The sequence below is a fragment of the Canis aureus genome, chromosome 18 (genome assembly GCF_053574225.1).
Source record: "Canis aureus isolate CA01 chromosome 18, VMU_Caureus_v.1.0, whole genome shotgun sequence".
Classification (NCBI taxonomy): Eukaryota; Metazoa; Chordata; class Mammalia; order Carnivora; family Canidae; genus Canis; species Canis aureus.
Genome location: NC_135628.1, coordinates 32,511,204 through 32,537,308, shown reverse-complemented (window position 1 = coordinate 32,537,308; position 26,105 = coordinate 32,511,204). Strand labels below are relative to the sequence as shown.

The following is a 26,105-nucleotide window of genomic DNA, read 5'->3' as shown; positions in this document are numbered from 1 at the left end:
TGGTATAACTCAGTCTCGAGTTACATCTTGAGAGTAAACTTTGTTTTAAATCTCCTCTCTAAGTGGTTGAGAAATTCATTAATTTAAAATGCCCAAAGCTTGCCAAATACAAGGTAGAGAATGCAAGTATTCATACTAATTTATGATAGTAAGCAGAATAGGGCTTAACTAACAGTTTTTTAGTCTTTTTCTCTAATACTTTGCTGTAGAACCAGATCCATTTTATTTATTATGCTCTTTCAATGATTAAATAAAACCGATATACTGAAGATTTAGATCTTAACTTCTTTCAAAAATAGATTTGAGATGGGTTATGATATTTAAAAATACACTTTCAGATTGAGAGAAGCTTAGCTCATCAGCTAAGTAAATAGATCAATTCTTTGTGAGAAGCAGACAACCCAGAGAAATAAAGACCTGGTAAAGTCACTGATTTAGATTGTTCTTCAGAGATGAAGAGTTGGAATGCAGGTAGGTACCAAAACAAAGGATTTGGGCAGCAGTGAGGAAATCTAGAAAAATAATGATGGAATAATGTGGCAAAACACTATAGTGGTATTGTCTAGGCTTGATTTCTCAGGTTGCCACACAAATAAATAATCTTAGGCAAATTACCTTAATTTCATCATCCGTAAGATGGGCACCTCTCTCAATTGTTGAATGGATTAGATAAAAATTGCAAAGTGACTGGCTCAAAATAGACAATAAAAGAGTTACTTTGTATTTATTGATTTTACTACAATTGTTACTGGTTAATCATAACCAGTTGATTATTGTTAGATGCTAATGATAGGACATAGTCCCAATAGGAAAAAAAAGGAATAAAGTAAAATTGGGAAGAGCCATTTGATAATGTCAGATAGAAAAAAAAAAAATCAAGAACACTGGCTAGGGAAAATGATGGAACTTGGGAAATTGCACTGAGTCCTCAAATACATGTGTTGATCATTCTGTATTGCAGAGCCTCAGACTTATCACAATGATATCTGTCCACTCCTGGAAGATGTAGAAGAGTTTTAGTCTTTCCTAAAACTAAACTTCTGTTCTGGTTACTACTCCAATGATTAAACCATCGATTGTGGCTACTTATGTTTTTGCCCACCTTTCCCTAGATAAGCAATTTTCACACAGGGAGTCATATTTTCTATAATCCTAGCTCTTAACACAGTCATAGACTTATAATAGACGCTCAGTGAAGATGGGTTAAATTAATGAGTTAATAAATGCTTAAGGAAAAATGGAAAATTTTCAAATTAATGAATTTTGTCTATATTGTTTTAAATAGATAACTGAATGTCAAGTTAATTTCTAAACTTCCATTAGCATCTATATATCCATGTAGCTGCTCATTTGTAGACTTCCCTCCTGCTTTCTAGTATCTAACATATTAAAATCAAGTATTAATTGAATAGTTCAATCCCTTTTTTCCATGCTGTTTCTTAGAAAGTAACTATAAACAGACTAACATTAGAATTTCAACATGGCCACTATAATAATGCTCTAGAAAATAAAGTCAAACTCATGGGTTCTTAAAACCTGCACAAATAGGTCAATGTGATACTTTTGGGATTATAAGGGTGGTGTGACAAGCAAAATGATACCAAAGCCATTTTTTTTTAACCAGAGAAAAATTACTGTAATATTCCTTGATTTTAATGAAGCAAGTTTAAGTTTTATGTCTCCCTATACATGGTAACCAAATGCCTCTCACTGATCTTAATTTGGTTTCATTTTTCTTACCCTTAAAAAACTCCAGGGAACAAATTTTTGATATCATCAGTATATAAACTAATTGCTAATGCAAGACTCTCTCCAAATGTGGTTTGTGACCAATTTTTTTTAATGCCCTGCAATTAGGTAAGTATAAAAATGTTAATCACCCACACATTTTCAATGAGCAATGTGTACAATCTCAGTGACTTTTTCCTCTTTCCCTATGTTTGTTCTGATTATACTTATGGAAATGCAAAATTATGCTACTGAATCTAATAAAAAGTGGAGGCATACATGGTATATTTTTTAAGTTTATTTTCTAAATAATTCATCCATATTGCACTTAATAAAGCTATCAGTCTGTGGCAGATAACAAAAAGAAACTAGTCTTCCACCACAGATAGTTTGAGAAGCACTATCCCCTATTACATATTTTCTTAAAAAAAAAAAAAAAAAAAGACAGAAAAAAAGACAGAAAAAAACCCCCACTATTTTTAACTTGTTAAAAATTTGGCAATACTCTCTATCTTCTCCTGGTGCTGCATTCCATTTATTATTTATGTGGTCACAAATTAAGTATTACTTCAATAAACCGTAAAATTATTAAAACTGAGTTTAACAACAACAACACCTGACCACATCATTTCCGCTTAAAACACTTTAGTGGCTTCTTAACAAAATCTTTCATGCTTTTTAAGGCTTAAAAGAAGAGTCTAAGATCTGCCTCTAGACCACTCTTTTAGCTTGATCTCCTCTCCAGCCCTCATTCTCTTCACTATAGACCACACACATCGGCTCTCATTTTCAGGTCTCGGAGGTTAAGCTTACTTACTGCATGCAACCTTCCCTTTCTCTGTCCTCATACACAAATACAAATACGAGCATAGACACGTGCATACACACATGCACACCCAAAAATATTGCCAACTCCTGCTCTTTCGTTACTGATCAAACTACAGGGAAACTTTTCCTGGTCCCTTGACCTCTCTGTTGTTCTCTCTGCCTTTCATACAATTTTCTATATATATAAATGTTTTTAATAGCTTTTCACTGGATCATAGTCCTGGAAGAGCAAGGAACTACTTTCTAGGTTTTGGTATTCACAGAACCTAGCTTAGGATCTAACACACTGTGGGTTCTTAGCGTTTATTAAATGAATTGATGCATAACCATGATGAGCAGATTAGTGATTTATAGTATAAATTCACTTTTTACTTGTCTTTATACTTTATATCTTTCTGCAATAGTTCCATGGCATTTTGAAGCCATTATAAATATATTGCTAATTTACAGAAAGAATACTGTAATCTCTAGCCTTCTTTATCTTATTATTACTTAGATATCTCTATGGTAAATGTGCTTTACAAATAAGTTTGTTGTTGAAAAATTCAGCTTATTCAACAGTGTATTTGTCCAACTTGTCAAGGCCATTTAAAAATCTGATCATTTCCTCGATGTAATACAAAAACTTATGAAGGCAAACATTAACCTAGCAGAAGAAGTGGGATAAAACCTTTTGAATTCAGTCTCACTTGTTCTTATTTTGAAATTAGACTTCACTATATTTACACTAGCTTCAACTGTAATTCAATCCTCGATACATGTTTTGTTTGTTTGATCTGTTAAAATAACCCTTAATTTAGGTATTATTAATTTAAAAACATTGATTTCTGGGGTGCCTGGGTAACTCAGTCAGTTAAGTGTCCAAATCTTGGTTTTAGTTGAGGTCATTATCTCAGTGGGCCTGGGTCATAGGATATGGGATGGAATCCCCTGTCGGGCTCTGGCTCGGCAGGCAATCTGCTTGGCCTGTTCCCTCTACCCCTTCTCCCACTCATGTTCAGCCTCTCTTTTTCTCTAAAATAAATAAATCTTTAAAAAACAAAACAAAACATTTCTTGCCTACCCAGCCAGACAGAATGATAAGGACTTTAGCATAGACTTATTATTTACAGTAGACTTCTGAGGCAATTCCTATTATTTCTGAGAACCTGAGTCTCTGAATAATTAAGTGATCTATATTAAATTAAGTAGCTCAACTCTGAGAGAGCCAAAATTAAAACACAACCTGATGGACTTCATACCCAGTACCATTTTAAGTGCTCTTCTTATCATCATCACTAACATTTTGTAAGGTGTATTATTTCTCCAGCAGCTTTTGCAAGATTATAAAAATCTAAAACAATTACCCTCAAAGGCTGAAATCTAAAACATTCTGTACATTTATGAAGCTAATTAGAAACCATATAAAAGCAAAAGAAAGAAAAAGGGTAGCATGTAGAGTGATTTTTAGTGCAATAAGAACTAATGAATGAGTCATGAATCATACTTGGCTTGATAGGAAGGGAGCAATAGTTCATCTTGCTCCCAAGATAGGTGAGTTGTTGTGATGGCCTTGGAAATGGGCAAAAGTATTTCTGTATGATTTGAATTTTAATGTATTTTAGATAATGTGAAAAGCAGAAAAATCTCACAATTCCCCCCAAGTATAATAATGTATTAAATGTGAAACAGAAAGGAACTTCCATTACCTTCAAAAATGACAATATTTGTCTTTGTGCCAGATTCATCAACTCCATTCACTCTCCTACTCAAGTATGAAGGAAGTAAAAAGAGCCTGTAGGAAATGTGTTTCCTTTTGAAATGGATGCCACTTCAAGTTTTGACTAGGTCTTGCCCACAGATCATCATCACAGGTTATATGACATGGCTCAAGTTATATGATCTAAGAATGCTGGCTCAGTTGCTCAGAGCTCATTGCAAATGATACTAATTACACAATAATTTAACCAGGAACTGTTTTCTCTTGCAGAGCACAAAATGTGGCCAGCTATAACACCAATGTTTGCTACTACTACAGGTGAGATCAGATAGGAGAGTCTAATCAGCCACAAACCTAAGTTAAAATATATAGCATCAAGTTTTTTGCCATTACACAGAAGAAAACCTAGTAACACATCTAGAGAAACCCTAATAATTTAAGTTATTCATTATGGGATGGTCTCAAACATCTATCTGTCAATTTCACTATATATACTCATAGAAATAAATCACCTTTAGTCTTCATAACAAATAAAAACAATGGCCTTAAAACATAAACACCCTTCACTAGGAAGCAAATGTTTAGTATCCAATGAGATTATTTTTCCCCCTTTCTTTCTCACTTAATATAGCTTTGCCTCTGTAAAAGTAAAGAATCCTCTTACAAGAAAACCTTATGATATAAACAGGCAACCGGAAGTATCAACTGACTTATGTTGTAATAAGGCAGATTGGCTGTTGGAAAATGTACAAATGTTCTTCAGAATAGCATTCACATGAAATGGGTTTTGATTGTTGCTTTGATCATTGGGTTAGAAGTGATGGAGAAAATCTTATCCACTATATAAGCTGAGTGTGGAAACCTGTATTAAGCAATCTGAGAAGCCTAAGTACAGAACATTAAGTCTCTAGAAATACCTTGTACATACAACTTAAATGGCAGAAAACAGAAATTCTCAGGCTTGCATAAATATATTTCCACTTTTCAATTTATAAGAGCAATTACTGTTGAGGGGGGAAGGATATTTCATGGGGATTAATGATCAACTAAAGGTAATGATTCCTGCCCTCAAGGTAGGCTATCAACTCTCTTCAGAGATGAAACCTAATCAATCTGTCATTATTGAGATGTTATATAGGCACTTCAAAAGAGAGAGAGAGAGGGAGAGAGAGAAAGAGATAACTATCTCATTTGATGCCAATAAACTCCCGAAGATAAAGGAACATGATCGTCTCCAGCAAGACCACTCTGATTGACTTTGTCCCAAAAACCTGTAGATAAATCTAACCACCTGACTATAAAGCTAAAATACTTGCCTACTACCACTTTTACATTAAGGCAGTGATTGTAGAAGCCACAACTTCCCTGTGGGTATGAGGGTTCTTTGTAACATGAGGTAACAACTGTTCTCACACACTCAATAAACATTATTTTGGGAGACAGCTTAGCACCAGGCACTGTCTTAGGGGCTAGAAATACTACTGTGATTAAAACACAGTCCCTATCCTCAAAAGTTATTTAGTCTACTGGGCAAGAAAGTCCAGTAAGGAATTTCAAACCAGAGTATAAAACTCTAGAATGGGTAGGAGAGGCATATATCTCAGTTTTAGAACAAGCAAAAAGGTGACTTGTGCAGGAAACAACAAATGTTGGAGGGGATGCGGAGAAAAGGGAACCCTCTTACACTGTTGGTGGGAATGTGAACTGGTGCAGCCACTCTGGAAAACTGTGTGGAGGTTCCTCAAAGAGTTAAAAATATACCTGCCCTACGACCCAGCAATTGCACTGTTGGGGATTTACCCCAAAGATACAGATGCAGTGAAACGCCAGGACACCTGCACCCCAATGTTTATAGCAGCAATGGCCACGATAGCCAAACTGTGGAAGGAGCCTCGGTGTCCAACGAAAGATGAATGGATAAAGAAGATGTGGTTTATGTATACAATGGAATATTCCTCAGCCATTAGAAACGACAAATACCCACCATTTGCTTCAACATGGATGGAACTGGAGGGTATTATGCTGAGTGAAGTAAGTCAGTCGGAGAAGGACAAACATTATATGTTCTCATTCATTTGGGGAATATAAATAATAGTGAAAGGGAATATAAGGGAAGGGAGAAGAAATGTGTGGGAAATATCAGAAAGGGAGACAGAACATAAAGACTGCTAACTCTGGGAAACGAACTAGGGGTGGTAGAAGGGGAGGAGGGCGGGGGGTGGGAGTGAATGGGTGACGGGCACTGGGGGTTATTCTGTATGTTAGTAAATTGAGCACCAATAAAAAATAAATTAAAAAAAAAAGGTGACTTGTCATTGACAAAGAAAATAATTAGATAAAATGTTGATCTCCCATGTAGGGATGACAATACCTCCAAATGCCTGAAGAAAATTCAAGAAAAAACCACCCATTCAAGCCAGTGCGAGTTGTTATGACCCAATAATTCAGGGCCTGGGTGATGAGAGATGAGGCTAGACAACAAAGGGGAGGCTAGAGCATAAAATCCCTCATAAGCAACATTAATAGATCTTATCCCAAATGCAATGGGGAAAAAACATTTGTGGGATTTGAGTGAAAAAATGACATTATCCTATTTCAGAAAAGTTACCTTAGCAAGAGAAAAGGGAGGATTAGAGTGGAGCTCAGCCTTGGTGGAGTTCAATGGAAAACCACTCCTGCAATGCAGGCAAGGGATGATAGTGGCAGGAAAAATAGAAGCACAATGATATTGTCAAGGAATAAGGACAAGACTGAAAATTGACTGAATGTTTAAGAACAGGAGAGGAGGTGGCATTCTCTAAGTTAAAAAAGGAAAATCAGATTCACAAGGCTGCATAAGACTTTCACTAGAAGACTAGTGAAGGCTGAGGAGACATGCAAGCAGACGTCTGTTAGATATCTAGACATGAAGGCCTTGCTCAAAGGAGAGAAAGCGGGGACAGAAATAAAGACTTACTAAGTATCAGCATATGGTTATGCTGATAAAAACATTCAAAGCAGATCAAATTGCCTAAGGGATACAGTGAGAGCCGACAAGAAGAGAGATGAGATGAGGAATCAGCGAAGTATTTGAAACTATTTGGGTGATGGGAAGTGACAGAAAGCACACAAAGAAACAAATCAGTCAGTAGATGAGGCAGGAAAACATTAAGGAGAATGTGTGGTCATAAAAGCTCCAGTGAAATTTATTTTATTCCCAGCGTCTATGCCTCCTCTTACCATAAAGCTACCTTAACTTTGATTTGGGTAAACTGTTCATTCCATTCTCAGCCATGTTCTTCAGATTTAATTCCTAGGATCCAGGGAGTGAATGCATGGAATAAGCATGAAATCAGACTATTCTCTTTCTGCCTAAAATGATGGATTCAGGGTGGGCACCCACCTCAAATCTAGTCAGTATCAATAAAAATGAACCATAGGATTTGGAGTTACTTGAGAAATAGATCCTTCTGTTGAATTGATCTGGTGATTCTGTGAGGCTAAACCATGTAACTTTCCTCCATAAAGCCTGAGAAGGGAACCAATCCAAAGGCAGACAAGGAATAGGGGTCCTATTGACATCCCTTGAACTCAGAAGCCAGTTACAGCTTGAAGTTCATTCCCCTCATCTTCCTACAGAATCTGTCTGAAATAGTTCCATGTTTCCTCACTTTCAGAAACTTAAATCTACCTAGAAAAATGCTGCAGGTTGACTTTTCATTATATATAATATGTTCTTCTGACTGCAAAAGATAGATAAAATCATGGGAAAATGAATATTGGAGAAACTACAATGAAGAGCAGTAAATTCAGCACTAATCCCACTATTTAAGGATATTAACTGTTAAAATAGTGATATAAAATGGGATTTTAAAAATGTATATAACTAAAGTTCTTCTACCAAAAAATGGAAATAAGCCATAAGGTGTTAAAATGTCAATTTAGGCTATTTTGAATGGGAAGACTGTAAATGGATATTCTTTATTTCCTTGTGAGAGTTAACAGGTCATTTCTGGATATTACCTCAGTATGAAGGCATTTTAGGCTTTTTTTTTTCTTCCCAATTTACCATGGCTAAGCTTTCCCTATCAGAGATTACAGGATCCAGAAATGAAACAATCAGCATCTGTCATTCTCCCTTTCTTTCCAAAGAGGCATAACTTCTGTGGTTGAAATCATATGGACTTTAAGAAGAAGTTGGTGTCATAAAAATAAAACAAATACACTATATATGTATGAAGTATCCAACTGATCACTTTTTATGCCATTACCAAGTGAGCATGTAGGATTTGGAAATATCCAACAAGAGTTAAGTATAATTCTAGACCGTGTGTTTTAAAAGGTTGATTTAAACCAGTTACTCTGCCCAAATATATCAAAGTTTGGGTGGTAATATAGACCTAGCCATGTAATCTTAAAATTATACTGGATCAGAAGTTTATAGCTCTGAGTTTAGCCTGTCAATCTAACACCAACCAAATTGGGCAAGAAATTTGTCCACTATATATAAAGGTGGTTTTATTTTTATTCTTCTTACTGTCAATATCAGGAGGAAAACACCTGATTTTTTGCAGAATGAGTTCACTCTGTTTCAAGCATTCAATATTTCTCATGAGAGGGATTTTTTAAACAAATTATATTCTTTAAAATATTTCATAGAAAATTACATTGAAACAAAGCCTCATCTTCTTTCCGAATAAGAAGTTGATTTGCTAAGCAGTGGCATCTTATTTTACAAATAACACTCCACGTAGTTGTGTGGAACTTAATGAAATGACATTTGAGCAATAAATACCAAAGCTTTCTCTTCTGATAGCTCACATCTTAATATAGATTCAGTGTGTACCATACCTTTGAAAGTCCAAGTGAGATTTAAGATGACGCCCAGATATTTTAATTCCATGGTATAAATTAAGGGCTTCAGCAAATATTCTAATGTTACCTTCCTCCTTACAACAATTCTTTCAACAGTTGATGAGTCCTAACCTCTACTGATATTAAAATCATGCTCTAGAGAAACATAATTTTAACCTGTCAAGTGGTTCAGATCCTCCCCAAGATAGAATAAGAATTAATTTTATTTAAGGCAATAAAATTTATTGCATAAACCAAAATTTTGTAGAAATTATAAGAGATTCATTCTTTAACTCTTAAGTCATCCCTTAGCATAAACCCTTAGCTCTATATTACCTGTTTTACCTTCCTTTCTGTCTATTCCAGTCCCTACCAACAATCTAAAGTTGGGCTTTCCACCAAATAGGTATCTCAATATTTTCTCTCATTAATGTGTGTGCTTGTCTCAACAAAGTATTTAAGGGCTTTGTTTTGCTTTTTAATGAACAGGTGACTAACAATGATTGACTATTTTCAGCATGTATATTGTGATTGCAAAAGTCCCCAGTAAAGAGTACAGAAATCACAGCATGTCTCTTGCTGCTGTGGATGTGGATTAGTTCATTTCCAAAAGAGATCCCTCTACTGCTTTAGATATTTTTTGTTGTCTCAAATGTTTTTCATGGTTTTTTTTGTTTTGTTTTGTTTTGTTTGTTTGTTTGTTTGTTTTTTTTTGGCTGTTTTGTTTTGTTTTGAGGCAGAGTAGAAAGAGTGATCCTGGGAAGGTAGCAGAAATTTCTTATTTTCAGGATCTCCTGTCTCTTTAAAGCCTGATTTTGGTAATGTCAGGGCTCAAATCATGGTGGTGCAAGAGGAAGAGGGAAGTGGGGAGCAAGTTAGGCTTAGTTATAAGTTAGTTATAACTACCTTATAGTTATAATTACCTTATCATAGTTATCATAGTTATCCGATATCCTTCTCTGGAATCAGACCCCAGTATGAACTTAAGGAGCAATTAAAAAGCTGTTATACCCAACTCTCAGCCCTAGCCAAAGCCTTACATGTCTCTATTAAAGAAATGTTCATTTCTTAAGCCAAAATTCCAGCCTCTGTTTGTCCCTAGGCTGGAAAGACTCTTCATTTACCCAGCTGTTTAGATTAAGTGGAGATAACAGGCTGCAGCCCTGACCGCACTTACTCTCCACCCTAACCCCTAAAGCACCTCTTGAAATTTCCCAGCTTTATGAAGCACAGTGTGAAAACCATTGGTCTACAATGGTTTGTCGGAAAACTCCTGTGATTTGGTATAACCCAAAACTATCAGTTTCTCTGGATAATGTTGTATCCTTCCTTAGTCACTTAGGATTCTAATATGGTCCATTATATTCAAATATATGAGGGGTTACATTAGGAATCATATTTCCAACACATTTACCATGATTGGGGGACAACTGTAAAGCAGATTGTAGCACTGGATCTCTAATCCATCAAAAATGCCAGAACTCTGGTTACCTTACAAGGGATGGAGTAAAAGATTATGATAGATTAAAAATAATAAATGAATATAAGTAAAAAGCAGAAAAAAAAAACAGTTTAAATGCATTTTTCTGTTCAATATTCCAGAAAATTTATATTTCCTGTTTTATGAAGATTAAGAAGACCCCCAACAATATATCATGGTGCCTTGATACCTAGGTCAAGGGCTGGATGAAAACTTTAATCCTGTAACTGGACCCTACATATATGTCTGGAGCTCACACTGCCCTCTGGCTGCCAATCTAAATTAAATCCTTTCAGAAACAGAGGCACAGTCCTTCACAGAAAACCACCTTCAGTTTAGGAATTGAGATTTTTGAGAATATTTTCTGAGAGTCGCTCATCTGGGTCACAAAGTCAATACTATCTTCCTACTCTCATAACAGTACAGCACTGCTAAAGGGCCTCATCTCACTTGTAAGCATTTGATACTTCCAATGAGAAGAAATGTTTTTAAAAACCACATTCCGTAAGAATAAAAATAAACAAACTTCATAGAAAATCACAATGAGACAAATTCTTTCACCAGCATCTCTGGCTTTCACATGTTTTTGCATAATGAAAGGGCTAATATAACATAACAAATCCTAAACTGTTTTCACAAGGAGTGGAAAAAAGATGTGTAAAAGTATGCTCTGTCTTGCTTCCTTCTGTTCACAATGTATCTAAATAAAACAAATGGTGTTCTTGCTCTTTCTGTCTGTTTCCCAATCTGTTTGGATAGTAGCCACCATTCCACAGCCAACCATAATATCTGACACTTCCTGACATCATGAAAGCCACCATCTGTCTATCACCAAAACCCTGTACTTTTTAAAGACTACTTGGCTTGATCCTTAATGAAGCTTCACGTTGAATGCACAGATCAGTTTAGAAGGGATACAGGGAATAATTGACACAAGGAATCTGTATAAAATCACGTTTTCATTAGATTCAGTCTGAAAACACAAAGTGAAATATTAAGACCCCTCTGCAGGCAGAGAAAGCTCAGTTTAGTTTCAATTGTGTTTCATTTCCGATTTGCCTGTGAAAGTTTAGACAGGGTTGGACACCAAGAATAAACCTAAACTAAAACCTAAGCTTTAAATCCAATATTTTCAGTCTTGTAAAATTAAACAGTTAGACACGACTTTGCAGTGTGTATATTTGAACTATGGAAAAAGAAAAAAAATCCATCAGTTCCTTTCCCAAGGCTTGAGAAAATCATGCCATTTAAAATTGAATCAACTTCTTCTTTAACACCTGAGCGATTATCCAGGAAACAAAAGAAGGCTCTGTATGTCTTCACTTGTAAATGTCACAGGTGAACACAAACAACTGAGTGCTGGCAATGTGAAGTCACTCTTTGTTTCACTGAACTATTGTACCTCTCTATGTGCAACTAGGGAGTGTGCTAACAAGGGAGACGGGGGAAGAATATTTTCCTAGGTGGTATTCAAGTTCTTACAGGAAAAGTACCATTTTCCAGGAAGAAGACAGAACAACAAGCTACATATACTTATTTCATTGCTGCACCACCAATGTCGTGATTATATGGCAAGTTGACTTCCCACCAGTCTTTTTCTTCCTCCTCTCTCCTTCCCTCAGTATTATTCCTGTGGTTCCTTTAACAATCTCATAAAGCCAAGTACTGTGAAGTCACACAATTTCCTCTGGCAGTCAAGAAATACTAATAGGCACACACACACACACACATTACATTTACGTATGTGTATGGATAGTGTATGTATGCAAATCCACAGCAAGAGACAAAAAGAAATTGTGTTTGTGTGTATGTGCATATTATAATTTTATATATATATAGGTACATTAATCTGGAACAGGCTAAGTTTGAATCTCAAACTGGGAAAACCACTCGTGGAGTTCTATAGGAGAGTCCTTGTAAGTTCTGAGGTTGATTTGTCCAAAATATATCTTGGTAAAAAAAAAAAAAAAAAAAAAAAATATATATATATATATATATATATCTTGGTAAAGTAAGATTAAGGGCTTCTTCTATAGCAGGTACAAGATCAGGCAATAGGGGATCCCTGGGTGGCTCAGCAGTTTAGCGCCTGCCTTCCGCCCAGGGCTTGATTCTGGAATCTCCAGATCAAGTCCCACATCGGGATCCCTGCGTGGAGCCTGCTTCTCCTTCTGCCTGTGTCTCTGCCTCTCTCTCTCCCTGTCTCTCATGAATAAATAAAAAATCTTAAAAAAAAAAAAAAAAAAAAAAAAAGATCAGGCAATACATCTTTATTTCACTGAATTCTGTTCTGGACACTCTTATTAACCTTTTTTTCTTCCATTAAAGAGGCAATGGAGGCTTAGGGAAGGTAACTAACTTGCCCAAGATCCCACAACTAAGAAGTTCTGGATCCCAGATTCAAACCAAAATGACCTGATTCAAACTCTGGGCTCTTTCCCATTACCGTCCTACATTACCTCTTGGTTACACTGTGTACCTAATGCATTCTACTGCCGCATTATAAACTTGGAGGGGGGGATCCCTGGGTGGCTCAGTGGTTTGGCGCCTGCCTTCGGCCCAGGGTGTGATCCTGGAGCCCCGGGATCGAGTCCCACATCAGGCTCCCTGCATGGAGCCTGCTTATCCCTCTGCCTGTGTCTCTGCCTCTCTCTCTCTCTCTCTGTCTCTCTCATGAATAAATAAATAAAATCTTAAAAAAAATAAAATAAAATAAACTTGGAGGGGTGGGGGTGGGGTTGGGGGGCTGTCACTAGGGGGAGCAAGATAACAGTGGATGCCAAAATGTCTTCATCCACACTGGCGACAGCCTACACAATCACCACCACGGAAGTCTCAACACTTATATCTGCAAGGATAATAGTGCTTTGGACAGACAGGTGACTCCAAGCCAGCTTACCAGTCTTAGAAGAAAAAATCTAATTGCATTTTGCCCCACATTGTACATATTGAAAGAGCCCCAAATCATTAAAAAGCAGCCTCATTGCTCCTCTTTGTTCAACTCTTCATCAATGTTTTCAGATGGAAAGTGAAGAATAAATTATCCACTTGAAATAATAGTGAGGGAGGCAAACAAGTCACTTGAGTAGATAGACTGTCATAGACTATACCTCCATTCTAACAGGTACTTAAAATCAACAGATGGATGAGGGAGCTATATTCAACATGGTACCTGGTCATGGAAATAGTTATAGATTTTTTTTCCCCTGGACAAACTCAAAGTAAAGCATTTATGTCCATAGCTTTGGGTCATCTTGTTTTTGCTTATCACCTATCAAAGCACCTCAATAAGTAAAAATATACAGCCTTCAGCTGATTTACAAATAAAACAAGCATTCAGTCCTTTTACTGCATGGGTGGCCTGAACAGTATGGTAGTGTTGAGGCTCTCAATGGATGTTAAATTTTACTCTTAAACTTAATAACCTTTAATTCCCTCTCATTTGTTACATACAAATGCATATTCATTTTATGTCACACTTGCATCTACTAAGGAATTAAGGTTCATATTTTTCCAACCTGGAGATAGGGCATTGTACTTTTTAGAATGGAAACAATACATGAGAAAAAAATGAAAGCAGATTGTTTAAATAAAGAGTGAATAAATTATTCAGACCAGCTGTGTGGATTTGGAAGAAAAACTTTTCCATCTTGATTAAAACCTCTTAATTTGTTTTCTGCTCTAGTCAAAGAGCAGGGCTACAATAAGTTGCGACCAAAGTGGTGTCTGCCGCAACTGGCTGAGCCAGCTTAAACAGCTATAGCCACCTCATTGTATCTTAAGTTTTAGAATAAGGATTCCTTTTGGAAAAAGACCTTTTTTATAATGATGAACATTTTTACATTTAAAAAGTCGAATATGCTAATGAAAATATTATTTGTTATTTTTAAAGGATGGAAAAGTTCCAAGGACTACAATATGTATACCTTCTAACAACAACAACAACAGCAACAAATGCTATGAGATAAAGAGAGATACTGTTTATTCATTATCCCTCCATCTGCTAAAGGCTCTTTAGGTTGGGAATCAGTAAATTTAAAAAGCCTTTTCCTCTCAATATAAAGGCTACTTTGCCCTCACTTAAGTCTTAATTTTTTTTAATGTAGATTTGTATATTTTGGTTCATAGTAATTATAGACTACAAATAGAAAAATTAGCTTAAGAGACTCTCATTTTTATGTGTCATGCCATAAACTTGACTTTTTAAAATGTTACAGTAATGAATGATCCCTAAATAAAGTATTTTGTAATTATAAACTGAAAGCAATGACCTCTCTACATTAAACTTTTATAGATTTTTTTCGTATGTGCAATTTTCAAACACTTTATAAATTTCAAAACTTAAAAAGCATAATTATTTTTCTAGGCTATTGATGAAAAAGATACCAAATTTATAGCATAGAAATTATTGTTTTTGTTTCTGCAATATCTTTTTGGTGTTATCAAAGTAACTCAAAAGATAAAAACCTTGACTGTCCACAGAGACTCCCTGGAAGGAACCTTGTACCTAATATTCCTGTTTGAAGGAAGCAACTCGAATAAAACATCTGTCATCTCCCCAGCAGGTTTGGTTCTTTTCTAATAAATTGTTGCACAACACCATTTATTGGGTATTCAGGGTATTTGAACAGTGCCTGCAGTGTAAATGTTGGCTAGAGAGAGGAAGAAAGAGAGGAAAAAAAAGCATCCATAAATTATAAATAATATTCAACATAAACAGCCCCAAAGATATTTGTAGAAGTACCTAGAGTATAGGGAGTTGTGTTGTAAGCAGTAGGTCTTTCATTAGCTATGCAAATTTACCAAGTAAAATGAAAAAGAAAAAAAAGCTTTCATTAACCACGAATGTTTTTAATATTACCCAGGGATTTGAAACAGTAATTTTTTTTCATTTCTATGCTTCTTAATCACAAATAAATAGAAATGTCGCTATTTTGTAACAAAATATAGATGCTGGTGACACTACCTTCATAGAACCTAAACATAACAACATTAAAGGTGAAAAATAACAAAGGTACAAGGCACTGAGGATATTTAGAGTACTACTACCACTGGACTCAGAAATAATTGGCATCCTTAAGATTTAGACTGTTATTAGAATATCAGATGACAAGGAAAATATGTGAGTGAAAACACAGTAATTTATACTTATTTTTCTAAAAAATGTATACTAAAAAAGCAAAGACTAGAAGAGTCTGGACTAAAATCTTACTAGCGGTTATTTATGGATGGAGAATCAACAGAAAATTTCCGTATGTTTTTATTATTCTTTCCAAATCCCTACTATACATGCATATATACATAAATATACACATGTACATATAACTTTTGTAATCAAAATATTTACTTTTTCATTTAAAAAGAGAGCTTTTATAATGCCATACATATTGCTATAGCCAAGGCATGTTAAATTATTGTCTACAAATTATTGTCCTTTCCTTTCATAATTTCAGCCAAAATTATTTCATTGGCAAATCAGTTTTCTTACTTTCTCTGAACTTCTCTAACACTGACTCTTTGGTTCCTATCCAAGATAAGCATGACATGCAGACTCACGTCCTCCATTAGTGTGCTTTATTTTATTTGTAACTCTTATTATAAAATTCATTGTGATAAAATGGCTTTTCTTATTTCCCTTTGCCTGAGGGATTTCTTTCCTTTATCTCAAAGGCAATGATATCGGGTAAGAATATTATACTACTGGGGAAAACCCCAAATACATTATGATAAAGACTCCTACCTTTTGGGACGCCTGAGCTGCTCAGTTGTTGAGCATCTGCTCAGGACATGATTCTGGGGTCCTGGAATGATTTCCACATCAGGCTCCCTTCAAGGAGCCTGCTTCTCCCTCTGCTTATGTTTCTGCCCCTCTGTGTCTCTCATGAATAAAGTCTTTAAAAAAAAAAAAAGACTCCCACCTTTTAAATTTTAAAAGTAGATTTCCCCTCTCATATAAAAGTAGCATTTGCAAATTGTTGGGCATTTAGAAAATATAACCAGAAGAACTAAAAAATGTCCCACAGAGAAAATGTTTCATAGACACTTCATCCATAATTAACAGTTACTAAGATTTTAGTATATTTTGTTTTAGTCTTTATTTTAGAGAATTTACAGCAAAAAAAAAGAAATCCTATGATCCTGACAGAAATAAATCACAATTACGTTTACTTTCATTTTATCTACTTGACTCCCTGAATCTAAAACAAAACAAAACAGTTAGTGACTTACCTTTACTGTTTTCATTAACTTTATCCCCAATGAAGTCATTGCATATTTTAATGATTCAAAAGAAAATTTAAGTCGTAGAGCATTTATTTAATAATTCATGGTATTTCTACTATTTTTCCTATTGAAGAGTCCACCTTCACAAATTTTAATATTCTGTCTAAGTCTACAGTCTTGGGCTGACAAGACTTACACTCTCAATAAAAACTTTCTTTTAGTGGGCACCTGGGTGGCTCAGTCAGTTAAGAATCTGCCTTCAGCTTGGGTCATGATCCCAGAGTCCCAGGATTGAGCCCCACACTGGGGTCCCTGGTCAAGGGGGAATCTGCTTCTCCCTCCCCCTCCTCTTCCTCTTGCTCCTTCCCTCCTCTTGTTCCTTCTCTTGCTCAAGCCTTCTCAAATAAACAAAATCTTAAAAAACAACAACAAAAACCTTTCTTTTAGTTTGTCCTCGCTACCTAGGATACCTTTCTGGCTACCTACCATCTTCCACCAGGTGGCTGTCAGAATGCCAATTTCAAATTTCTTTTCTAGGTCCCCAACTTGTTTCATCCTTTTTCATCCCACAATTAAAGTCTATTTGCCCAGATAATGACTGTCTAATTACTACTTGTAAATTTAAGTTTGTAAAGTGTTTTTTTTTCTTCTTTTCTTTTTCCACAGCCAAATCAATTGTGAAGTTTACCTTACATGATTTTACAGGGAAGAAAATTTCCGAGTTTATATCTATCATGCAAAGACTGCATGGCTTTCTTAGACTCACAGTAGTTTCTTTCACTGTTGTTTGAATGCTCTTTATCCAGTGCCATATGTAATTAACAGTAGAAAAAGAACATTTCCAAAGGCATTAGGTTTTTAGTCTGTCCCAAAATAAGGGAAATTTAAATGGTACAGCAGCCCAATTATTCTCCTGACACTTCCTTTACTAAGCCTACAGAATTTGAAGTCTTTTTTAAATTTTTCAATTAACTTCTCAACTTTCTTAATAACGAATTTCTAAGCGTAATTACCTATCTTTTCCAAGGAACTATACTAAAAATCCCTTATTATTTTAACCTGAATATCTCATCCACTTTTACACTACTAAGTAAACATGATTTAATGTAATTATGATGATGATCTTTGTACACTATGGTTTCACAATTACAGGACATTATTTGCAGCTTCTAGTATATCTTAATTCTAAATTTCTTAATATAAGAACCAGCATACAAAGTTAGAAAGTGATCAAGAATTTAATTTAAATGTGGTCAAAGAAAAAAAAAATGTGGTCAAAGATGAAATATACAAATATATAAATGAACATATAGAATATATGAATTTTTTGATGCCCTCCAAGTAGATTGGATATCTATTATTTTGAATACATGTTTATGCAATAGGTGTTTGTGTTTTTAGTATATAACCATTTGTTTTAAAGACATTACATAAATGATTCTGGTGCTATAACTCAAAATGCTACATCTTACAAAACATATACCAAAATTATAGGTGTCTACTATGTTTAATTACTTGATTTAATCTACTTAAGCAATGAAGTTCAAGAAGGAACTTACTCTCCAAATTTTCCATATCCCAGCTTTTTTCTTTGTCTAATACTGCTTCATTTTACAAATCAAAACAACTGCAGAATGGACATCTGCCTGCAGACACTCTCATTTGCAAGAAACTACATTTACAAAAGTAAAACACCAGGAAATATGAGGGAAAGGAGCTGCCACCCAGAATCTTGTCAATAAGCAACAATGGGATGTCCTCTCTTCAGTAACCAGATTATCCAGACATCCCCTGTGGGCTCCAGGGCTCCATAGGATTTCCATCATTTGTCTTTAACTTGAACTCTTTCTGGGCTTTTTCACCTCAGACAATCAACTCTATCCTAGTCAAGTTTATGAGGTAGGGATTTCCATCTTAAAATTGGTCACAACAGTCCTCTTAGATGTTCCACTTTCTCACATACCATCTTACGGAATACTTGATTGAAGTGATAAAAAAAATAACATGAATAACAAATATAGGTATTTGTGAAAGTGAGCAACTGTAATGAGGTTTGTATATAAATGAGTTAATGTTTGTTCATTTTCAGTGAATTATTTTCAACATGCAAATTTCTCAATGTCAAACAAAGATATTTAGACTTAAAACTACATATTAGTGATAGAACTGCCTATAATGGTCCACCAATGAAACTATACTCTAGGGGAACACACCATAAGCTAAACTCACTTGATTTTTTTTTTTTAATTCTGGAAAATACCTTTAGAAATGTATACATATGCCAGACACCTAGGACTTCTGGAACCTGGCAAAACATTATTTTTTTTAATAGGAATGATGCCATCTTAACAGATGGGTGTTAGTGTAGGCATGCCAGGGAATCAAAATGTACATCACGTTCCACTACAAGGGGGCAGAATTTCATCCAGAAATGTCCGTCTGTGCCACTGGCTAAAGGAATATTCTGTTTCAACTCCACCTCAGAGCCAGATCACTTAAAACAGTAAGTTCTAAAGCCACAAAACAATTTTGTTGCTGGGTTTTTGGTGAGATTGTGTTTTGTATGGGGGTTCTTTTGTGGTTTTGTTTGGTTGTTTTTGGCTCTTGGCTTTTCATATAAGAATTCACATTCCTCTGGGAAAACTAGGACAGGAGCCATGACAATGAAATTTTAAGCAGCAAAAATGCTATTATGGCCCATTTCATTTTTTGACTGAATGGCTTACCTAAATACCCAAACCATGTTGTGGAAGCCAGTATATAATTTTTGTTAAATAGAACTCAAAAGATTCTTTCTGCCTTTATGACTTTGAAGGTATTTTTCCCCCTTCTTGAAAGCTATAGAGACTCATCTGAAATTTGGAATAAAAGTTTCACTGGAACGGTCCTCCCTAGTAAGCAGGATTTTATCAACAGTCATTATTGAACATGCTGCACAGAACTTACCCACTCATTCAAGGATACTCACCAACTGTAGTATTAAAGAAGAATATTCATATACTCTGGCTTGGACTAGAATATAAGACAGATATTCCCTAAAAGAATGGAAATTAGGAGCCTCTGTATATTAGATTCCTGTCTCCCTTGATTTTAGGACTTCTTAACACCTAACAAAGCAGTCTTTCATTGATATCACAGTAAATCATCCATATGTAATGGGTATTAATTCTGATCATGCTGCTGAAACTCAATGTTTTGATCTTGGGTAATAATGGACACTTGGAGGATAATACCAATTTCAGAGATAATTGTTTAAATTAGACCTGAAAACAATTTCATCTTAAAATTTGCACTGGTCATATTTGTATTTGCTTCTATTATGAGTCAAGTTATGCCAGTTGAAAGTCTATTAAATTTCACTAGATGTGAAAAAGAACTATTTTCTCTAAATTATTTTAAGAGATCATTAACGTATATTTCCTAATCATTGTTAATAAGACACTTCTTAAATTTTTATTTAAGGGGATCCCTGGGTGGCGCAGCGGTTTGGCGCCTGCCTTTGGCCCAGGGCATGATCCCGGAGACCCGGGATCGAGTCCCACATCGGGCTCCCAGTGCATGGAGCCTGCTTCTCCCTCTGCCTGTCTCTCTCTCTCTCTCTCTCTCTCTCTCTCTCTCTCTCTCTGTGACTATCATAAATAAATAAAAAAAATTAAAAAAAAATTTTTTATTTAAGCGTTTATAAAAAAGTAAATTAAAGTCTCTTGGATACTTCTGTGGGGGTCACAGAATACTAATGAGCACTGTAATTTCGCATCATCACCAATCAAAAATAGCCTTAAATGTGACTTTCTTCATTTGTGCATTTTTTAACTTACACCTTTCTCTTTTATGTTACTATTGTTAATGAAAAATAAATAATCCTCACTATAAACATAGGTAAAACAAATTTATCATATCATGCTAAGTAAAATAGTGCTGTAACTATTGAAATAATTTAAACTAAATATACTTGGTACATGTTTTAATACTACGTGTAAGTTCAAGGGAAAATGAAATCCAATACTAAGATACATGGAGACTTCTGGTTTTTAAGTTCAGAGCCAATCAATGATTATTGGTAAAACTCCCATGACTAATATCTCTCACATCAACCAATCAGTAATTAAATATACTGCAGAATTTAGAAAAGTAATGTATAAGTTGTATGAACCATACGTAGGCATAATTCTTCTATTTAAAACACAAATATCCAACTAAATTTCTTTCACAACATGAACCATAAGATCACATGGTGATTAATAGCTACAAAACATAATTTTTTTCATCTTTCTCCAAATATATTACTCTGTTTGGTAAATTACTGTGGAAAAAAAAGTGCAGCTGTTGCAAACACAAGTTACCTCCCATTGGCTATGAGAATTATCTAAATGTTACTTGCTTTCATTTGCTCTTCTCATTTGCAAATGTGCCAAGTCGACTAGCCTTTCTATTAAAATAAAGACTACCTTAGCCAAAGAAGAAATTGGACAGATTCTCAGCTATGTCTGCAAACATGCAGAGGAAAAATACACTAATGGAAGCAGCATGATTCTTCATTATGGACCCCTCCAGGTCTTGAAAATCATCCAAGGAGCTATCTCATCAAAAGTTGAAAATCTTCCAAGGATCCCTTCACACACACCCTTTTTAAGTGGTGAGTTTCGATCAAAGATTGTCTCCATTGAAAGGGTTGAGAGGAGATTCTGGAATGATTTCCATTTTCTGAATCACATCCAACTTCTATCCAAGCACTGATAGAGAGTTCAATATATCTCATTCCATTTTTAAGGATGGAATATTTCCAAGGAAGAATCATCACCATGATTCCAAGGACAGGTCTTGCCTATGGTTTGGTGGTAGAAAGTGTCCACTGAATTCTATATTTTCTTCTAAATGTGTATCTTCCTTCAGCCTCAAGAACTTAAAGTATTCCAAGGTCTCTTTCAGACAAAAATGTCCTCATACTTATGCATACATTATAAATGGATCCTCCTTTTACTATGGAAATATTTTCAACTAGGATCCTTAAAGCTGTGAACAAGTTTTGCTACTGAAAAGTAATTCTCAATTACATTGTTTTTATTTTGAAGTAAATTTAAGTTTCAGGTAGGCTAAAGAATTTTTAAAATAATGATAAATTATACAGTGTTTATCTATACACAGAATGTTATCAACAACCTGTTATAATCTTTCTACTTTATATTTTTACTTATTTCTTCATTTTAAATGAAATTAATCAAATAATGCAATCCCAGAGTAAGAAGTTAAACTTGGGGTAGTATTTTGAGATATCTCCTTTCATGGGGTCTGAGTGTATAAAGAGAGAAGTCAGGCTTCAGATGGACTCAAGTGATATTAAAATAAGGCCAGAATACATAAGCTCAAAGACAAAGTAAAGCCATCAATGTTCTTTCAAGGTCATTTCCAAAACTACATTGTCTTTTTTACTTGATTACCCTTTGTTGGCAGCAATCTGGCCTTTGGTTTCTTCAGTCACAGTGGTACTTTAAATTCTCACAAATTACTTCTGGCCCTACTTCTTCTAGGTGAATGTGTTCAGATACTAAGTTTTCAATAGGCTTTCAGAGTATTCAGTTTAACTAAAAATTAGGCAATTTTGTATGAGGTGATTTTTAGAAACTGATCATATCTGCAATTGGGAAGAAAAATCAAATGAATCCAGTATCCAAGACTAATGAATAAGGTATTGGATGAATAAAGTATATGCTTAAGATAAAACATCTGTTACAATGATTTGAGATATAAGTGAACATCAATATTATATACATTTCAGATATATAATATAGCAATTTGATATCTGTATACACTGTGGAATTCTCTCCACAACAAAACATCAATCACTACATAAGTAAAATTTTTTTCTTGTGATGAGAACCTTTAAGAACTACTCAAGTCTTATTTTATACCTGGAATTTTGTGCCTCTAGACTACCTTCACCCATTTTTCCCACCCCCCTCAAATTATCAAATTTATCAAAAACGGTTTGATAAAAACTGTTTTCATTAAAATTTGGGAAGTTATTCTCCAATATATTGTTTCCTTTAAAATGGCTTAATTCACATCTCTGGTAAATAAAGTCTATTATTTAAAGCTTCTCTTTCACTTTCCAGGGTTATGCATAGTAAAATCTATAGAAATATTTTAAACTGTGATTTAAAAAAAGTAAGTAAGAATGAGTCTGAATCTCATTGTCCCAGCTTGGCCACTTCTATATACTTGCTTTCGTTAACATTTTTTATGGTTGTAATCAGACCACACACATACTTGATTACATCTTTTTTTTCTACTTAACATACTATAAGAAACATTTTCATCTAGCTGCTTTTATAGTGAAAGTTTTTAATGACTTCATTGTATGCCACTGGAAATTAAACAATTTTTTTCTTCTTTTTAAACAGTTAGCTTGTTTCTAGTTGTTCACTTTCAGTTAACAACACATTTGTAAATAATTGGTTATTTCCTTGCTCATTTTTTTAAGTAAACTTTGGGAATAATTTTAGATTCATAGAAAAGTTGCCAAAATAGTATAGAAAGCTCCTGTATACCCTTCATGACACACTTCAGTTTCTACTAATATTATCATATTACATTGCCAGATTCCTTAATCAAAACTAAGAAACCAGCACTGGTATGTTTCTCTTCAAAAAATAAAAAGTGGGGAGGGCAAGAGGAGACATAATCTGAGGCAGGCTCTATGCCTGGTGCCAAGCCCCACGTGGGGCTCTATGCCAGGACCCTGTGATCACAACCTGAGCTGAAATCAATAGTCAGACACTTAACCAACTGAGCCACCCAGACGCCACTGGGACATTACTAATAACTCCAGAATTTATCATGAGTTTTTTCCAATTTTCCATTAATTGCTTTAATGATCCTAGGCATTGATATATAAGATACGTTATAAAGATATGTAAGATATGTAAGAAAATAATTAAGATATAAGGATACTAAAAGACCAAAAAATATCTCCTTGTGTAATTGATTTCATGTATATACCACGAAATCTGTTATTACCTTTAATTTTTATAGCCAACTATTGCTCTTCCTTAATAGTGAAAAGAAACAGTATTGATTAAAAATTAAAAATTCAAACAAGTATCTTCCTATGTAAATTAAAATATTTAAAATGTTACCAGGGAGAATTTATTTTAACAAAATGTATTTTGGTCTATGTTTATGCATATAGTCCATCTTTATTGAACTCCAATTTTTTACTCAACTCTCTCTCTCTCAAGTGCTACAAAAATAAAATGTACCTAAAATAGTTGGCCCTCCCCTTCAGAAGCTTACAAGTCTAAAAGTAAAAAATATAGCAAATTCCTAAAATGAGTATGTAAGCATTGTGGCAATGCAGAACAAAGAAATGATCACAGAAATTTTCCTGACCTATAAACAGGATACAGAAAAGAAAAAATATTAACAAATATGTAGGCAACATAGCTTGCAGGAAAAAAAAATTTACTCAAATTTCAGCACCATGTGGACATAGGACCCGAGTTAATAATAACTGCCAGTGCTATTCATGGCTTACTCTGTGTCAAGGACTGCTAGGAAAGTCGATCACCAAACAAGGGGAAAGCATATTGCTCCCCCAAAAGAGCTAATTCAGTCTTCTCAGTTCAATGAACTGTAGGTCTCCATATAAACCTCTGGATCAAAATGAAAACACTTTTTGGTGGGCCTCAGAGGATAGGTGTGGCAAAAAAATAACACATATCGAGCATTTCATTCTGTTATAGGCACACGTTGATACCTTGTACATGAATTTAGTCATTTAAACCTAATAATCCTACAAAGGTCTACCATTAGCTCCATTTAAAATTGAAAAAATAGTTACCAAAAATCACATAATATAGCCAAGATTATTAAAGTAGGAAGTAGAGCAGTCTATATTCAACCCTCATTACCTGGAGCCCAAGCCTATGACTGTCCACTACCTACTGGGGAGGATAAACTGGGAGGTGCCGGGGGGGAGAAGGCGCTCTAGTGGGGAAAGATTGAGAGAGAAACTGAAGATTAAAACGTTAATTGACTGAAATTAAATAGATGCAGTAGCAGTAAGTAGTAAACTTTAGATCTGAGAGTCAATAGCATACCAATTTATATCCTTTTTTAATTATAACGTCAAAACTAACAGGAAAACAGACTACACTGATAACATACAGCATTAAAGATTTAAAGGCTTAAAGATACATGGATTCTCCTTCTGTTTTATATAAATCTTCCCTTGATTTCATCTGTTTTCCTTAATAAAATAAAAACACTGTTTTCACTGGTGCCCAAACAATTTAATAGCAACTGCAGACATTACTTTAGCTGAAGATACCTTTTCTAGTCTCAAGTGTTCTGCAAATATTTTCTTTTGTTTTTAATATGTCTTGTAAGCCATTTTGAAAATCTACATGGTCTACAGCCATACCACCCTGAACATGCTCGATGTCCTCTGAAAATCTTCATGATATCCATGTTTTGAACTTGGCCTATTTTGTCATAATCCAATTAGTCGTTCCCAATCAGTAGTTACAAAACATGATCCTATCACTCACTCAGGATTAGCATAGCCTTCCCAATGTAGGGCAATTCACAGATTGACAATATTTTCTCATGATCCAAAAATTGAGAGAGAAACGTTCTTGCAACACCCTACTGTCAAGGCACTCTGTTCCTGTTCTATCTGTGCCTTCTCCCTCTGTTTATTACATTAATTTCATGTGCTTTTCAATCATGTTTAATGTATTTCTTAGAAGTGTAATTGAAAAGTTGAAGATATTTTTATAATATCTAATGCTCAAATTCGGCCCACTTCTTTGTTCCTCATTGTTCAGAAAAGTAGAATTCATTTTTATTATTAATATTAAAGTTTACGTGTATTAAGTAGGCAATATATATTTTACAGATAATGATATAATCCTCACAAAGTCCTTTAAGTAACTACTGATATTATTTCATCCTACAGATTGGGCCATGAACTGAGGCATTGTGGTAAAGCAAATCGTCTAAGATGACACATCGCTTACCTTGTGGTTCCAGGATTCATTGACATTTTGACTCCAGAACTCATGTAGTTAAACACATCATTGTCTTTTTACTCAACATATAATACAAAGAAATTCCTCTATTAATGTTTTAATCATTGAAGTAATATACAAAACATAATGGAAACATTACACATCTATTGAGATTAGAAAATAATAAAAACTTTAAAGATTAACAGGGAATATTGAAACTAGTTTTGGTTCAAAGCCAAAGTTATATTTTCCCAATTACCCAACTGTTTGTACTAATCTAACATCCCCATAAAGCAGCTACCAT

The 26,105-nt window shown here is 34.7% G+C and overlaps 1 protein-coding gene and 1 long non-coding RNA gene across 2 annotated transcripts in view; both read left to right on the top strand.

The window, feature by feature from the left end:
- LOC144288332 (uncharacterized) overlaps positions 1-1,990 on the top strand; it is a 70,372-nt gene extending 68,382 nt beyond the window's left edge. Inside the window, exons 6-7 of the mRNA XM_077855884.1 lie at positions 339-471; positions 1,757-1,990. The gene's annotated coding sequence lies outside the window, so the exon portion shown is untranslated. The remainder of the gene's footprint in view (positions 1-338; positions 472-1,756) is intronic.
- A 2,534-nt stretch (positions 1,991-4,524) lies between these two features.
- Positions 4,525-25,864, top strand: LOC144288331 (uncharacterized). Its single transcript, XR_013356284.1, has 3 exons — positions 4,525-4,573; positions 15,051-15,133; positions 25,750-25,864. It is a non-coding gene; the product is annotated as an uncharacterized LOC144288331 (long non-coding RNA).
- The last annotated feature ends 241 nt before the right edge of the window (positions 25,865-26,105 follow it).